The sequence below is a fragment of the Schistocerca serialis genome, chromosome 12, assembly GCF_023864345.2.
Source record: "Schistocerca serialis cubense isolate TAMUIC-IGC-003099 chromosome 12, iqSchSeri2.2, whole genome shotgun sequence".
NCBI lineage: Eukaryota > Metazoa > Arthropoda > Insecta > Orthoptera > Acrididae > Schistocerca > Schistocerca serialis.
In genome coordinates, this window is record NC_064649.1 from 155,232,503 (window position 1) to 155,251,946 (window position 19,444).

The window sequence follows — 19,444 nt, forward strand, 5'->3', positions numbered from 1 at the left end:
CCACCAAAAGCCCACTTGAAGGGCAAATAAAAAGTGCAGCCTTGTAGTGCGATCACCCTGCTGTGAGAAAACAAAGATTTACTATACTTTGGAAATAAAATGCTACGTTTTTATATGAACTTGAATGAACATTCCTTAAAACACTATAAAGTCTGAGTACATACCAATAGAAGAACAACTTGTCCTCTTCCGCTCCCCCTCCCCCCCACCCCCCACCCCACCGCAACTCGAGGGCAACATGCTGCTCGTGGTGTGTCATTTCCACCAAAAGCCCACTTGATGGGCAAACAAAAATTGCAGCTTTGTAGTGCGATCACCCTCCTGTGAGAAAACAAAGATTTAATACACGTTGGAAATAAAATGCTTCGTTCTTATATGAACTTGAATGATCATTCTTTAAAACACTATAAGGCCTGAGTACATACCAATAGAAGAACAACTTGTCCTCTTCCGCTCCGCCCCCCCATCTCGAGAACAACATGCTGCTCGTGGTGTGTCATTTCCACCAAAGGCCCAATTGATGGGCAAATAAAAATTGCAGACTTGTAGTATGATCACTCTGCTGTGAGAAAACAAAGATTTACTATACGTTGGAAGTAAAATGCTTCGTTCTTATATGAACTTGAATGAACATTCTTTAAAACATTATAAGGCCTGAGTACATACCAATAGAAGAAAAATTTGTCCTCTTCCGCTCGCCCCTCTTCCCCCCTCCCACCAAATCTCATGGACAACATGCAGCTGGTGGTGTGTCAATTCCACCAAAAGCCCACTTGAAGGGCAAATAAAAATTGCAGCCTTGTATTGCGATCACCCTGCTGTGAGAAAACAAAAATTTACAACACTTTGGAAATAAAATGCTTCGTTCTTATATGAACTTGAATGAACATTCTTTAAAACACCATAAGGCCTGAGTACATACCAATAGAAGAAAAATTTGTCCTCTTCCGCTCGCCCCTCTTCCCCCCTCCCACCAAATCTCGTGAACAACATGCTGCTGGTGGTGTGTCAATTCCACCAATTGCCCACCTGAAGGGCAAATAAAAAGTGCAGCCTTGTAGTGCGATCACCCTGCTGTGAGGAAACAAAAATTTATTACACGTTGGAAATAAAATGCTTCATTCTTATATGAACTTGAATGAACATTCTTTAAAACACTATAAGGCCTGAGTACATACCAATAGAAGAACAACTTGTCCTCTTCCGCTCCGCCCCCCCATCTCGAGAACAACATGCTGCTCGTGGTGTGTCATTTCCACCAAAGGCCCAATTGATGGGCAAATAAAAATTGCAGACTTGTAGTATGATCACTCTGCTGTGAGAAAACAAAGATTTACTATACGTTGGAAGTAAAATGCTTCGTTCTTATATGAACTTGAATGAACATTCTTTAAAACACTATAAGGCCTGAGTACATACCAATAGAAGAAAAATTTGTCCTCTTCCGCTCGCCCCTCTTCCCCCCTCCCACCAAATCTCGTGAACAACATGCTGCTGGTGGTGTGTCAATTCCACCAATTGCCCACCTGAAGGGCAAATAAAAAGTGCAGCCTTGTAGTGCGATCACCCTGCTGTGAGGAAACAAAAATTTATTACACGTTGGAAATAAAATGCTTCATTCTTATATGAACTTGAATGAACATTCTTTAAAACACTATAAGGCCTGAGTACATACCAATAGAAGAAAAATCTTTCCTCTTCTGCTCGCCCCTCTTCCCCCCTCTCACCAAATCTCGTGGACAACATGCTGCTGGTGGTGTGTCAATTCCACCAAAAGCCTACTTGAAGGGCAAATAAAAAGTGCAGCCTTGTAGTGCGATCACCCTGCTGTGAGAAAACAACGATTTACTATACTTTGGAAATAAAATGCTACGTTCTTATATGAACTAAAATGAACATTCTTTAAAACACTATAAGGCCTGAGTACATACCAATAGAAGAAAAATTTGTCCTCTTCCGCTCGCCACTCTTCCCCCCTCCTACCAAATCTCGTGGACAACATGCTGGTGGTGGTGTGTCAATTCCACCAAAAGCCCACTTGAAGGGCAAATAAAAAGTGCAGCCTTGTAGTGCAATCACCCTGCTGTGAGAAAACAAAGATTTACTATACTTTGGAAATAAAATGCTACGTTTTTATATGAACTTGAATGAACATTCCTTAAAACACTATAAAGTCTAAGTACATACCAATAGATGAACAACTTGTCCTCTTCCGCTCCCCCATCCCCCCCCCCCCCGCGCCTCGCGGGCAACATGCTGCTCGTGGTGTGTCATTTCTACAAAAAGCCTACTTGATGCACAAATAAAAATTGCAGCCTTGTAGTGCGATCAGCCTGCTGTGAGAAAACACAGATTTACTACACTTTGGAAATAAAATGCTACGTTCATAAATGAACTTAAACGCACATTCTTTAAAACACTGTAAAACCTGAGTACATACCAATAGAAGAACAACTTGTCCTCTTCCGCTCCGCCCCCCCATCTCGAGGACAACATGCTGCTCGTGGTGTGTCATTTCCACCAAAATCCCACTTGATGGGCAAATAAAAATTGCAGCCTTGTAGTGCGATCACCCTGCTGTGAGAAAACAAAGATTTACTACACGTTGGAGATAAAATGCTTCATTCTTATATGAACTTGAATGATCATTCTTTAAAACACTATAAGGCCTGAGTACATACCAATAGAAGAAATATTTGTCCTCTTCCGCTCGCCCCCCATCCCCCCTCCCACCAAATCTCGTGGACAACATGCTGCTGGTGGTGTGTCATTTCCACCAAAAGCCCACTTGATGGACAAATAAAAATTGCAGCCTTGCAGTGCGATCACCCTGCTGTGAGAAAACAAAGATCTACTACACGTTGGAAGTAAAATGCTTCGTTCTTATATAAACTTGAATGAACATTCTTTAAAACACTATAAGGCCTGAGTACATACCAATAGAAGAACAATTTGTCCTCTTCCGCTCGCCCCCCTTCCCCCCTCACACCAAATCTCGTGGACAACATGCTGCTGGTTGTGTGTCAATTCCACCAAAAGCCCACTTGAAGGGCAAATAAAAATTGCAGCCTTGTAGTGCCATCACCCTGCTGTGAGAAAACAAAGATTTACTATACTTTGGAAATAAAATGCTACATTCTTATATGAACTTGAATGAACATTCTTTAAAACACTATAAGGCCTGAGTACATACCAATAGAAGAACTACTTGTCCTCTTCCGCTCCCACCCCGCCCCCCCCCCCCCCCCATCTCGAGGACAACATGCTGCTCGTGGTGTGTCATTTCCACCAAAAGCCCACTTGATGGGCAAATAAAAATTGCAGCCTTGTAGTGCGATCACCCTGCTGTGTGAAAACAAAGATTTAATACACGTTGTAAATAAAATGCTTCGTTCTTATATGAACTTGAATGAACATTCTTTAAAACACTATAAGGCCTGAGTACATACCAATAGAAGATAAATTTGTCCTCTTCCGCTCGCCCCCCTTCCCCCCTCCCACCAAGTCTCGTGGACAACATGCTGCTGGTGGTGTGTCATTTCCACCAAAAGCCCACTTGATGGACAAATAAAAATTGCAGCCTTGTAGTGCGATCAGCCTGCTGTGAGAAAACACAGATTTACTACACTTTGGAAATAAAATGCTACGTTCTTATATGAACTTAAACGCACATTCTTTAAAACACTGTAAAATCTGAGTACATACCAATAGAAGAACAACTTGTCCACTTCCGCTCCGCCCCCCCATCTCGAGGACAACATGCTACTCGTGGTGTGTCATTTCCACCAAAGGCCCACTTGATGGGCAAATAAAAATTGCAGCCTTGTAGTATGATCACCCTGCTGTGAGAAAACAAAGATTTACTATACGTTGGAAGTAAAATGCTTCGTTCTTATATGAACTTGAATGAACATTCTTTAAAACACTATAAGGCCTGAGTACATACCAATAGAAGAACAATTTGTCCTTTTCCGCTCGCCCCCCTTCCCCCCTCACACCAAATCTCGTGTACAACATGCTGCTAGTTGTGTGTCAATTCCACCAAAAGCCCACTTGAAGGGCAAATAAAAATTGCAGCCTTGTAGTGCGATCACCCTGCTGTGAGAAAACAAAGATTTACTACACTTTGGAAATAAAATGCTACGTTCTTATATGAACTTGAATGAACATTATTTAAAACACTATAAGGCCTGAGTACATACCAATAGAAGAAAAATTTGTCCTCTTCTGCTCGCCCCTCTTCCCCCCTCCCAACAAATCTCGTGGACAACATGCTGCTGGTGGTGTGTCAATTCCACCAAAAGCCCACTTGAAGGGCAAATAAAAATTGCAGCCTTGTAGTGCGATCACCCTGCTATGAGAAAACAAATATTTATTACACTTTGGAAATAAAATGCTTCGTTCTTATATGAACTTGAATGAACATTCTTTAAAACTCTATAAGGCCTGAGTACATACCAATAGAAGAAAAATTTGTCCTCTTCTGCTCGCCCTTCTTCCCCCCTCCCACCAAATCTCGTGGACAACTTGCTGCTGGTGGTGTGTCAATTCCACCAAAAGCCCACATGAAGGGCAAATAAAAATTGCAGCCTTGTAGTGCGATCACCCTGCTGTGAGAAAACAAAGATTTACAATACTTTGGAAATAAAATGCTACGTTCTTATATGAACTTGAACGCACATTCTTTAAAACACTATAGAACCTGAGTACATACCAATAGAAGAACAACTTGTCCTCTTCCGCTCCCCCCCCCCCCCCCCTCCCATCTTGAAGACAACATGCTGCTCGTGGTGTGTCATTTCCACCAAAAGCCCACTTGATGGGCAAATAAAAATTGCAGCCTTGTAGTGCGATCACCCTCCTGTGTGAAAACAAAAATTTAATACACGTTGGAAATATAATGCTTCGTTCTTATATGAACTTGAATGAACATTCTTTAAAACACTATAAGGCCTGAGTACATACCAATAGAAGAAATATTTGTCCTCTTCCGCTCGCCCCCCTTCCCCCCTCCCACCAAATCTCGTGGACAATATGCTGCTGGTGGTGTGTCATTTGCACCAAAAGCCCACTTGATGGACAAATAAAAATTACAGCCTTGCAGTGCGATCACCCTGCTGTGAGAAAACACAGATTTACTACACTGTGGAAATAAAATGCTACGTTCTTATATGAACTTGAACGCACATTCTTTAAAACACTATAAAACCTGAGTACATACCAATTGAAGAACAACTTGTTCTCTTCCGCTCCGCCCCCCCCTCTCGAGGACAACATGCTGCTCGTGGTGTGTCATTTCCACCAAAGGCCCACTTGATGGGCAAATAAAAATTGCAGCCTTGTAGTGCGATCACCCTGCTGTGAGAAAACAAAGATTTACTACACGTTGGAAGTAAAATGCTTCGTTCTTATATGAACTTGAATGAACATTCTTTAAAACACTATAAGGCCTGAGTACATACCAATAGAAGAACAATTTGTCCTCTTCCGCTCGCCCCCCTTCCCCCCTCACACCAAATCTCGTGGACAACATGCTGCTGGTTGTGTGTCAATTCCACCAAAAGCCCACTTGAAGGGCAAATAAAAATTGCAGCCTTGTAGTGCGATCACCCTGCTGTGAGAAAACAAAGATTTACTATACTTTGGAAATAAAATGCTTTGTTCTTATATGAACTTGAACGCACATTCTTTAAAACACTATAAAACCTGGATACATACCAATAGAAGAACAACTTGTCCTCTTCCGCTCCCCCCCCCCCCCCCCCCCCCCCCATCTCGAGGACAACATGCTGCTCGTGGTGTGTCATTTCCACCAAAAGCCCACTTGATGGGCAAATAAGAATTGCAGCCTTGTAGTGCGATCACCCTGCTGTGAGAAAACAAAAATTTACTACACGTTGGAAATAAAATGCTTCGTTCTTATATGAACTTGAATGAACATTCTTTAAAACACTATATGGCCTGAGTACATACCAATAGAAGAAAAATTTGTCCTCTTCTGCTCGGCCCTCTTCCACCCTCCCACCAAATCTGGTGGACAACATGCTGCTGGTGGTGTGTCAATTCCACCAAAAGCCCACTTGAAGGGCAAATAAAAATTGCAGCCTTGTAGTGCGATCACCCTGCTGTGAGAAAACAAAGATTTACTATACTTTGGAATTAAAATGCTACGTTCTTATATGAACGTGAACGAACATTCTTTAAAACATTATAAAGTTTGAGTACATACCAATAGAAGAACAACTTGCCCTGTTCCGCTTGCCCCCCCCCCCCCCCCCCCCAATCATCTCTCGTGGACAACATGCTGCTGGTGGTGTGTCAGTTCCACCAAAAGCCCACTTGAAGGGCAAATAAAAATTGCAGCCTTGTAGTGCGATCACCCTGCTGTGAGAAAACAAAGATTTACTACACTTTGGAAATAAAATGCTACGTTCTTATATGAACTTGAATGAACATTATTTAAAACACTATAAGGCCTGAGTACATACCAATAGAAGAAAAATTTGTCCTCTTCTGCTCGCCCCTCTTCCCCCCTCCCAACAAATCTCGTGGACAACATGCTGCTGGTGGTGTGTCAATTCCACCAAAAGCCCACTTGAAGGGCAAATAAAAATTGCAGCCTTGTAGTGCGATCACCCTGCTATGAGAAAACAAATATTTATTACACTTTGGAAATAAAATGCTTCGTTCTTATATGAACTTGAATGAACATTCTTTAAAACTCTATAAGGCCTGAGTACATACCAATAGAAGAAAAATTTGTCCTCTTCTGCTCGCCCTTCTTCCCCCCTCCCACCAAATCTCGTGGACAACTTGCTGCTGGTGGTGTGTCAATTCCACCAAAAGCCCACATGAAGGGCAAATAAAAATTGCAGCCTTGTAGTGCGATCACCCTGCTGTGAGAAAACAAAGATTTACAATACTTTGGAAATAAAATGCTACGTTCTTATATGAACTTGAACGCACATTCTTTAAAACACTATAGAACCTGAGTACATACCAATAGAAGAACAACTTGTCCTCTTCCGCTCCCCCCCCCCCCCCCCCCCTCCCATCTTGAAGACAACATGCTGCTCGTGGTGTGTCATTTCCACCAAAAGCCCACTTGATGGGCAAATAAAAATTGCAGCCTTGTAGTGCGATCACCCTCCTGTGTGAAAACAAAAATTTAATACACGTTGGAAATATAATGCTTCGTTCTTATATGAACTTGAATGAACATTCTTTAAAACACTATAAGGCCTGAGTACATACCAATAGAAGAAATATTTGTCCTCTTCCGCTCGCCCCCCTTCCCCCCTCCCACCAAATCTCGTGGACAATATGCTGCTGGTGGTGTGTCATTTGCACCAAAAGCCCACTTGATGGACAAATAAAAATTACAGCCTTGCAGTGCGATCACCCTGCTGTGAGAAAACACAGATTTACTACACTGTGGAAATAAAATGCTACGTTCTTATATGAACTTGAACGCACATTCTTTAAAACACTATAAAACCTGAGTACATACCAATTGAAGAACAACTTGTTCTCTTCCGCTCCGCCCCCCCCTCTCGAGGACAACATGCTGCTCGTGGTGTGTCATTTCCACCAAAGGCCCACTTGATGGGCAAATAAAAATTGCAGCCTTGTAGTGCGATCACCCTGCTGTGAGAAAACAAAGATTTACTACACGTTGGAAGTAAAATGCTTCGTTCTTATATGAACTTGAATGAACATTCTTTAAAACACTATAAGGCCTGAGTACATACCAATAGAAGAACAATTTGTCCTCTTCCGCTCGCCCCCCTTCCCCCCTCACACCAAATCTCGTGGACAACATGCTGCTGGTTGTGTGTCAATTCCACCAAAAGCCCACTTGAAGGGCAAATAAAAATTGCAGCCTTGTAGTGCGATCACCCTGCTGTGAGAAAACAAAGATTTACTATACTTTGGAAATAAAATGCTTTGTTCTTATATGAACTTGAACGCACATTCTTTAAAACACTATAAAACCTGGATACATACCAATAGAAGAACAACTTGTCCTCTTCCGCTCCACCCCCCCCCCCCCCCCATCTCGAGGACAACATGCTGCTCGTGGTGTGTCATTTCCACCAAAAGCCCACTTGATGGGCAAATAAGAATTGCAGCCATGTAGTGCGATCACCCTGCTGTGAGAAAACAAAAATTTACTACACTTTGGAAATAAAATGCTTCGTTCTTATATGAACTTGAATGAACATTCTTTAAAACACTATTAGGCCTTAGTGCATACCAATAGAAGAACAACTTGTCCTCTTCCGCTCCCCCCCCCCCCCCCCCCCCCCCCCCCCCCCCCCCCCCCCCCCCCTGTCTCGAGGACAACATGCTGCTCGTGGTGTGACATTTACACCAAAAGCCCACTTGATGGGCAAATAAAAATTGCAGCCTTGTAGTGCGATCACCCTCCTGTGAGAGAACAAAGATTTAATACACGTTGGAAATAAAATGCTTCCTTCGTATATGAACTTGAATGAACATTCTTTAAAACACTATAAGGCCTGAGTACATGCCAATAGAAGAAAAATTTATCCCCTTCCGCTCGCCCCTCTTCCCCCCTCCCACCAAATCTCGTGGACTACATGCTGCTGGTGGTGTGTCAATTCCACCAAAAGCCCACTTTAAGGGCAAATAAAAATTGCAGCCTTGTAGTGTGATCACCCTGCTGTGAGGAAACAAAGATTTACTATACTTTGGAAATAAAATGCTACGTTGTTATATGAACTTGAACGCACATTCTTTAAAACACTATAAAACCTGAGTACATACCAATAGAAGAACAACTTGTCCTCTTCCGCTCCCCCCCCCCCCCCCCCCCCCCCATCTCCAGGACAACATGCTGCTCGTGGTGTGTCATTTCCACCAAAAGCCCACTTGATGGGCAAATAAAAATTGCAGCCTTGTAGTGCGATCACCCTGCTGTGAGAAAACAAAAATTTACTACACTTTGGAAATAAAATGCTTCGTTCTTATATGAACTTGAATGAACATTCTTTAAAACACTATAAGGCCTGAGTACATACCAATAGAAGAACAATTTGTCCTCTTCCGCTCGCCCCTCTTCCCCCTCCCACCAAATCTCGTGGACAACATGCTGCTGGTGGTGTGTCAATTCCACCAAAAGCCCACTTGAAGGGCAAATAAAAATTGCAGCCTTATAGTGCGATCACCCTGCTGTGAGAAAACAAAGATTTACTATACTTTGGAAATAAAATGCTACGTTCTTATATGAACTTGAACGCACTATATTTAAAACAATATAATACCTGAGTACATACCAATAGAAGAACAACTTGTCCTCTTCCGCTCCCCCCCCATCTCGAGGACAACATGCTGCTGGTGGTGTGTCAATTCCACCAAAAGCCCACTAGATGGGCGAATAAAAATTGCAGCCTTGTAGTGCGATCACCCTGCTGTGAGAAAACAAAGATTTACTACACGTTGGAAATAAAATTCTTCGTTCTTATACGACCTTGTATGAACATTCTTTAAAGCACTATAAGGCCTGAGTACATACCAATAGAGGAAAAATTTGTCCCCTTCCGCTCGCCCCTCTTCCCCCCTCCCACCAAATCTCGTGGTCAACATGCTGCTGGTGGTGTGTCAATTCCACCAAAAGCCCACTTGAAGGGCAAATAAAAATTGCAGCCTTGTAGTGCGATCACCCTGCTGTGGGAAAACAAAGATTTACTATACTTTGGAATTAAAATGCTACGTTCTTATATGAACTTGAACGAACATTCTTTAAAACATTATAAAGTTTGAGTACATACCAATAGAAGAACAACTTGTCCTTTTCCGCTTGCCCCCCCCCCCCCCCCCCCCCATCATCAGTCGTGGACAACATGCTGCTGGTGGTGTGTCAATTCCACCAAAAGCCCACTTGATGGGCAAATAAAAATTGCAGGCTTGTAGTGCGATCACCCTGCTGTGAGAAAAGAAAGATTTACTACACGTTGGTAATAAAATGCTTCGTTCTTATACGAACTTGAATGAACATTCTTTAAAACACTATAAGGCCTGAGTACATACCAATAGAAGAACAATTAGTCCTCTTCCGCTCGCCCCCCTTCCCCCCTCCCACCAAATCTCGTGGACAACATGCTGCTGGTGGTGTGTCACTTCCACCAAAAGCCCACTTGAAGGGCAAATAAAAACTGCAGCCTTCTAGTGCGATCACCCTGCTGTGAGAAAACAATGATTTACTACACTTTGGAACTAAAATACTACGTTCTTATATGAACTAGAACGAACATTCTTCAAAACATTATAAAGTCTGAGTACATACCAATAGAAGAACAACTTGTCCTTTTCCCCTTGCCCCCCCCCCCCCCCCCCCATCATCTCTCGTGGACAACATGCTGCTGGTGGTGTGTCAATTCCACGAAAAGCCCACTTGAAGGGCTAATAAAAATTGCAGCCTTGTAGTGCGATCACCCTGCTGTGAGAAAACAAAAATTTACTACACTTCGGAAATAAAATGCTTCGTTCTTATATGAACTGGAATGAACATTCTTTAAACCACTATAAGGTCTGAGTACATACCAATAGAAGAACAACTTCTCCTCTTCCGCTCGCCCCCTTCCCCCCTCCCACCAAATCTCGTGGACAACATGCTGCTGGTGGTGTGTCAATTCCACCAAAAGCCCACTAGAAGGGCAAATAAAAATTGTAGCCTTGTAGTGCGATCACCCTGCTGTGAGAAAACAAAGATTTACTATACTTTGGAATTAAAATGCTACGTTCTTATATGAACTTGACCGCACATTCTTTAAAACACTATAAAACCTGGATACATACCAATAGAAGAACAACTTGTCCTCTTCCGCTCCCCCCCCCCCCCCCCCCCCCCCATCTCGAGGACAACATGCTGCTCGTTGTGTGTCATTTCCACCAAAAGCCCACTTGATGGGCAAATAAAAATTGCAGCCTTGTAGTGCAGTCACCCTGCGTGAGAAAACAAAGATTTACTACACGTTGGAAATAAAATGCTTCGTTCTTGTATGAACTAGAATGGACATTCTTTAAAACACTATAAGGCCGGAGTACATACCAATAGAAGGACAACTTGTCCTCTTCCGCTCGCTCCCCTTCCCCCCTCCCACCAAATCTCGTGTACAACGTGCTGCTGGTGGTGTGTCAATTCCACCAAAAGCCCACTTGAAGGGCAAATAAAAATTGCAGCCTTGTAGTGCGATCACCCTGCTGTGAGAAAACAAAGATGTACTACACGTTGGAAATAAAATGCTACGTTCTTATATGAACTTGAACGAACATTCTTTAAAACATTATAAAGTTTGAGTACATACCAATAGAAGAACAACTTCTTCTTTTCCTCTTACCCCCCTCCCCCCCCCAAACCCCCCCAACATCTCTCGTGGACAACATGCTGCTGGTGGTGTGTCAATTCCACCAAAAGCCCACTTGATGGGTAAATAAAAAAATTGCAGCCTTGTAGTGCGATCACGCTGCTGTGTGAAAACAAAGAATTACTACACTTTGGAAATAAAATGCTTAGTTCTTATATGAACTTGAATGAACATTCTTTAAAACACTATAAGGTCTGAGTACATACCAATAGAAGAAAAATTTCTCCTCTTCTGCTCGCCCCTCTTCCCCCCTCCCACCAAATCTGGTGGACAACATGCTGCTGGTGGTGTGTCAATTCCACCAAAAGTCCACTTGAAGGGCAAATAAAAATTGCAGCCTTGTAGTGCGATCACCCTGCTGTGAGAAAACAAAGATGTACTATACATTGGAATTAAAATGCTACATTCTTATATGAACGTGAACGAACATTCTTTAAAACATTATAAAGTTTGAGTACATACCAGTAGAAGAACAACTTGTCCTTTTCCGCTTGCCCCCCCCCCCCCCCCCCCCCCCCCCCCCAATCATCTCTCGTGGACAACATGCTGCTGGTGGTGTGTCAATTCCACCAAAAGCCGTCTTGATGGGCAATTAAAAATTGCAGCCTTGTAGTGCGATCACCCTCCTGTGAGAAAACTAAGATTTAATACACGTTGGAAATAATATGCTTCGTTCTTATATGAACTTGAATGAACATTCTTTAAAACACTATAAGGCCTGAGTACATACCAATAGAAGAACAATTTGTCCTCTTCCGCTCGCCCCCCTTCCCCCCTCCCACCAAATCTCGTGGACAACATGCTGCTGGTGGTGTGTCAATTCCATCAAAAGCCCACTTGAAGGGCAAATAAACAGTGCAGCCTTGGAGTGCGATCACCCTGCTGTGAGAAAACAAAGATTTACTATACTTTGGAAATAAAATGCTACGTTCTTATATGAACTTGAATGAACATTCTTTAAAACACTATAAAGTGTGAGTACATATCAATAGAAGAACAACTAGTCCTCTTTCGCTCCCCCCCTTGCCCCCCCCCCCCAATCTCGAGGGCAACATGCTGATCGTGGTGTGTCATTTCCACCAAAAGCCCACTTGATGGGCAAATAAAAATTACAGCCTTGTAGTGCGATCACCCTCCTGTGAGAGAACAAAGATTTAATACACGTTGGAAATAAAATGCTTCCTTCTGATATGAACTTGAATGAACATTCTTTAAAACACTATAAGGCCTGAGTAGATACCAATAGAAGAAAAATTTCTCCCCTTCCGCTCGCCCCTCTTCCCCCCTCCCACCAAATCTCGTGGACAACATGTTGCTGGTGGTGTGTCAATTCCACCAAAAGCCCACTTTAAGGGCAAATAAAAATTGCAGCCTTGTAGTGTGATCACCCTGCTGTGAGGAAACAAAGATTTACTATACTTTGGAAATAAAATGCTACGTTGTTATATGAACTTGAACGCACATTCTTTAAAACACTATAAAACCTGAGTACATACCAATAGAAGAACAACTTGTCCTCTTCCGCTCCCCCCCCCATCTCCAGGACAACATGCTGTTCGTGGTGTGTCATTTCCACCAAAAGCCCACTTGATGGGCAAATAAAAATTGCAGTCTTGTAGTGTAATCACCCTGCAGTGAGAAAACAAAAATTTACTACACTTTGGAAATAAAATGCTTCGTTCTTATATGAACTTGAATGAACATTCTTTAAAACACTATAAGGCCTGAGTACATACCAATAGAAGAACAATTTGTCCTCTTCCGCTCGCCCCCCTTCCCCCCTCCCACCAAATCTCGTGGACAACATGCTGCTGGTGGTGTGTCAATTCCACCAAAAGCCCACTTGAAGGGCAAATAAAAATTGCAGCCTTATAGTGCGATCACCCTGCTGTGAGAAAACAAAGATTTACTATACTTTGGAAATAAAATGCTACGTTCTTATATGAACTTGAACGCACATTCTTTAAAACAATATAATACCTGAGTACATACCAATAGAAGAACAACATGTCCTCTTCCGCTCCCCCCCCCCCCCATCTCGAGGACAACATGCTGCTCGTGGTGTGTCAATTCCACCAAAAGCCTACCTGAAGGGCAAATAAAAATTGCAGCCTTGTAGTGCGTTCACCCTGCTGTGAGAAAACATACATTTGCTACACTTTGTAAATAAAATGCTTCATTCTTATATGAAATTGAATGAACATTCTTTAAAACACTAGAAGGACTGAGTACATACCAATAGAAGGAAAATTTGTCCTCTTCCGCTCGCCCCTCTTCCCTCCTCCCACCAAATCTGGTGGACAACATGCTGTTGGTGGTGTGTCAATTCCACCAGAAGCCCACTTGAAGGGCAAATAAAAATTGCAGCCTTGTTGTGCGATCACCCTGCTGTGAGAAAACAAAGATTTACTATACTTTGGAAATAAAATGCTACGTTCTTATATCAAATTGAACGCACATTCTTTAAAACACAATAAAACCTGAGTACATACCAATAGAAGAACAACTTGTCCTCTTCCGCTCCCCCCCCATCTCGAGGACAACATGCTGCTGGTGGGGTGTCAATTCCACCAAAAGCCCACTAGATGGGCGAATAAAAATTGCAGCCTTGTAGTGCGATCACCCTGCTGTGAGAAAACAAAGATTTACTACACGTTGGTAATAAAATGCTTCGTTCTTATACGAACTTGAATGATCATTCTTTAAAACACTATAAAACCTGAGTACATACCAATAGAAGAACAACTTGTCCTCTTCCGCCCCCCCCCCCATTTCGAGGACAATATGCTGCTGGTGGTGTGTCAATTCCACCAAAAGCCCACTAGATGGGCGCATAAAAATTGCAGCCTTGTAGTGCGTTCACCCTGCTGTGAGAAAACATAAATTTGCTACACTTTGTAAATAAAATGCTTCATTCTTATATGAAATTGAATGAACATTCTTTAAAACACTAGAAGGACTGAGTACATATCAATAGAAGGAAAATTTGTCCTCTTCCGCTCGCCCCTCTTCCCTCCTCCCACCAAATCTGGTGGACAACATGCTGCTGGTGGTGTGTCAATTCCACCAAAAGCCCACTTGAAGGGCAAATAAAAATTGCAGCCTTGTAGTGCGATCACCCTGCTGTGGGAAAACAAAGATTTACTATACTTTGGAATTAAAATGCTACGTTCTTATATGAACTTGAACGAACATTCTTTAAAACATTATAAAGTTTGAGTACATACCAATAGAAGAACAACTTGTCCTTTTCCCCTTGCCCCCCCCTCCCCCCCCCCCCCCCCCCCATCATCTCTCGTGGACAACATGCTGCTGGTGGTGTGTCAATTCCACCAAAAGCCCACTTGAAGGGCAAATAAAAATTGCAGGCTTGTAGTGCGATCACCCTGCTGTGAGAAAAGAAAGATTTACTACACGTTGGTAATAAAATGCTTCGTTCTTATACGAACTTGAATGATCATTCTTTAAAACACTATAAGGCCTGAGTACATACCAATAGAAGAACAATTAGTCCTCTTCCGCTCGCCCCCCTTCCCCCCTAGCACCAAATCTCGTGGACAACATGCTGCTGGTGGTGTGTCACTTCCACCAAAAGCCCACTTGAAGGGCAAATAAACAGTGCAGCCTTGTAGTGCGATCACCCTGCTGTGAGAAAACAAAGATTTACTACATTTTGGAAATAAAATACTACGTTCTTATATGAACTAGAACGAACATTCTTCAAAACATTATAAAGTCTGAGTACATACCAAAAGAAGAACAACTTGTCCTTTTCCCCTTGCCCCCCCCCCCCCCCCCCAAACATCGCTCGTGGACAACATGCTGCTGGTGGTGTGTCAATTCCACCAAAAGCCCACTTGAAGGGCTAATAAAAATTGCAGCCTTGTAGTGCGATCACCCTGCTGTGAGAAAACAAAAATTTACTACACTTTGGAAATAAAATGCTTCGTTCTTATATGAACTTGAATGAACATTCTTTAAAACACTATAAGGTCTGAGTACATACCAATAGAAGAACAACTTGTCCTCTTCCGCTCGCCCCCTTCCCCCCTCCCACCAAATCTCGTGGACAACATGCTGCTGGTGGTGTGTCAATTCCACCAAAAGCCCACTAGAAGGGCAAATAAAAATTGTAGCCTTGTAGTGCGATCACCCTGCTGTGAGAAAACAAAGATTTACTATACTTTGGAATTAAAATGCTACGTTCTTATATAAACTTCACCGCACATTCTTTAAAACACTATAAAACCTGGATACATACCAATAGAAGAACAACTTGTCCTCTTCCGCTCCCCCCCCCCCCCCCCCCCCTCTCGAGGACAACATGCTGCTCGTTGTGTGTCATTTCCACCAAAAGCCCACTTGAAGGGCAAATAAAAATTGCAGCCTTGTAGTGCGATCACCCTGCTGTGAGAAAACAAAGATGTACTACACGTTGGAAATAAAATGCTACGTTCTTATATGAACTTGAACGAACATTCTTTAAAACATTATAAAGTTTGTGTACATACCAATAGAAGAACAACTTCTTCTTTTCCTCTTACCCCCCTCCCCCCCCAAACCCCCCCAACATCTCTCGTGGACAACATGCTGCTGGTGGTGTGTCAATTCCACCAAAAGCCCACTTGATGGGCAAATAAAAAAATTGCAGCCTTGTAGTGCGATCACGCTGCTGTGTGAAAACAAAGATTTACTACACTTTGGAAATAAAATGCTTAGTTCTTATATGAACTTGAATGAACATTCTTTAAAACACTATAAGGTCTGAGTACATACCAATAGAAGAAAAATTTCTTCTCTTCTGCTCGCCCCTCTTCCCCCCTCCCACCAAATCTGGTGGACAACATGCTGCTGGTGGTGTGTCAATTCCACCAAAAGTCCACTTGAAGGGCAAATAAAAATTGCAGACTTGTAGTGCGATCACCCTGCTGTGAGAAAACAAAGATGTACTATACATTGGAATTAAAATGCTACATTCTTATATGAACGTGAACGAACATTCTTTAAAACATTATAAAGTTTGAGTACATACCAATAGAAGAACAACTTGTCCTTTTCCGCTTGCCCCCCCCCCCCCCCCCCCCAATCATCTCTCGTGGACAACATGCTGCTGGTGGTGTGTCAATTCCACCAAAAGCCCACTTGAAGGGCAAATAAAAATTGCAGCCTTGTAGTGCGTTCACCCTGCTGTGAGAAAACATAAATTTGCTACACTTTGTAAATAAAATGCTTCATTCTTATATGAAATTGAATGAACATTCTTTAAAACACTAGAAGGACTGAGTACATACCAATAGAAGGAAAATTTGTCCTCTTCCGCTCGCCCCTCTTCCCTCCTCCCACCAAATCTGGTGGACAACATGCTGCTGGTGGTGTGTCAATTCCACCAGAAGCCCACTTGAAGGGCAAATAAAAATTGCAGCCTTGTTGTGCGATCACCCTGCTGTGAGAAAACAAAGATTTACTATACTTTGGAAATAAAATGCTACGTTCTTATATGAAATTGAACGCACATTCTTTAAAACACTATAAAACCTGAGTACATACCAATAGAAGAACAACTTGTCCTCTTCCGCTCCCCCCCCCATCTCGAGGACAACATGCTGGTGGTGTGTCAATTCCACCAGAAGCCCACTTGAATGGCAAATAAAAATTGCAGCCTTGTAGTGCGATCACCCTACTGTGGGAAAACAAAGATTTACCATACTTTGGAATTAAAATGCTACGTTCTTATATGAACTTGAACGAACATTCTTTAAAACATTATAAAGTTTGAGTACATACCAATAGAAGAACAACTTGTCCTTTTCCGCATGCCCCCCTCCCCCCCGCCCCCCCCCCCACCCCCCCATCATCTCTCGTGGACAACATGCTGCTGGTGGTGTGTCAGTTCCACCAAAAGCCCACTTGAAGGGCAAATAAAAAGTGCAGCCTTGTAGTGCGTTCACCATGCTGTGAGAAAACAAAGATTTACTACACTTTGGTAATAAAATGCTACGTTCTTATATGAACTTGAACGAACATTCTTTAAAACATTATAAAGTTTGAGTACATACCAATAGAAGAACAACTTGTCTTTTTCCGCTTGCCCCCCCCCCCCCCCCACTATCATCTCTCGTGGACAACATGCTGCTGGTGGTGTGTCAATTCCACCAAAAGCCCACTTGATAGGCAAATAAAAATTGCAGCCTTGTAGTGCGATCACCCTGCTGTGAGAAAACTAAGATTTACTACCCGTTGGAAATAAAATGCTTCGTTCTTATATGAACTTGAACGAACATTCTTTAAAACACTATAAGGCCTGAGTACATACCAATAGAAGAACAACTTGTCCTCTTCCCGTCGCCCCCCCCCCCTACCCCCATCTCGAGGACAACATGCTGCTCGTGGTGTGTCATTTCCACCAAAAGCCCACTTGATGGGCAAATAAAAATTGCAGCCTTGTAGTGCGATCACCCTGCTGTGAGAAAACAAAGATTTACTACACTTTGGAAATGAAATGCTACGTTCTTATATGAACTTGATCGAATATTCTTTAATACACGATAAAGTCTGAGTACATACCAATAGAAGAACAACTTGTCCTCTTCCGCTCCCACCCCCCCCCCCCCCTCCCATCTCGAGGACAACATGCTGCTCGTGGTGTGTCATTTCCACCAAGAGCCCACTTGATCGACAAATAAAAATTGCAGCCTTGTAGTGCGATCACGCTGCTGTGAGAAATCACAGATTTACTACACGTTGGAAATAAAATGGTTCGTTCTTATATGAACTTTAATGAACATTCTTTAAAACATTATAAAGCCTGAGTACATAACAATAGAAGAACAACTTGTCCTCTTCCGCTACGCCCTCCCCCCCCCCCCCCCCCCCTTGAGGACAACATGCTGCTGGTTGTATGTCATTTCCACCAAAAGCCCACTTGATCAACAAATGAAAATTGCAGCCTTGTAGTGCGATCACCCTGCTGTGAGAATACACAGATTTACTGCACTTTGGAAATAAAATGCCACGTTCTTTTATGAACTTGAAAAAACATTCCTTAAAACACTATAAAGCCTGAGTACATACCAATGGACAACATGCTGCTGGTGGTGTGTCACTTCCAACAAAAGCCCACTTGATGGACAAATAGAAATTGCAGCCTTGTAGTGCGATCACCCTGCTGTGAGAATACACAGATTTACTGCACTTTGGAATTAAAATGCCACGTTCTTATATGAACTTGAACGAACATTCTTTAAAACACTATAATGCCTGAGTACATACCAATAGAAGAACAACTTGTCCTCTTCCTCTTCGCACCCCCCCCCCCTCCGATCCCCCCCCCCCCCCCCTCTTGAGTACAACATGCTGCTGGTAGTGTGTCATTTCCAACAAATGCCCTCTTGATGGGCAAATATAAATTGCAGCCTTGTATTGCGATCACCCTTCTGTGAGAAAAAAAGATTTACTACACTTTGGAAATAAAATGCTACGTTCTTATATGATCTTGAACAAACATTCTTTAAAACACTATAAAGCCTGAGTACATACCAATAGAAGTACAACTTGTCCTCTTCTGCTATCCCCCCCCCTCCCCCCCATCGTGAGGACAACATGCTGCTGGTGGTGTGTCATTTCCACCAAAAGCCCACTTGATAGGCAAATAAAAATTGCAGCCTGGTAGTGCGATCACCCTGCTGTGAGAAAACCAAGATCTACTAAACTTTGGAAATAAAATGCTACGTTTTCATATGAGCTTGAACGAACATTCTTTAAAACACTATTAAGCCGGAGTACTTACCAATAGAAGAACAACTTGTCCTCTTCCGCTTGCCCCCCCTCCCCCATCCATCCCATCATCTCTCGTGGACAACATGCTGCTGCTGGTGTGTCATTTCCACCAAATGCCCTCTTGATGGGCAAATAAAAATTGCAGCCTTGTATTGCGATCACCCTTCTGTGAGAAAACAAAGATATACTACAGTTTGGAAATAAAATGCTACGTTCTTATATGAACTTGAACGAACATTCTTTAAGACACTATTAAGCCTAGTACATACCAATAGAAG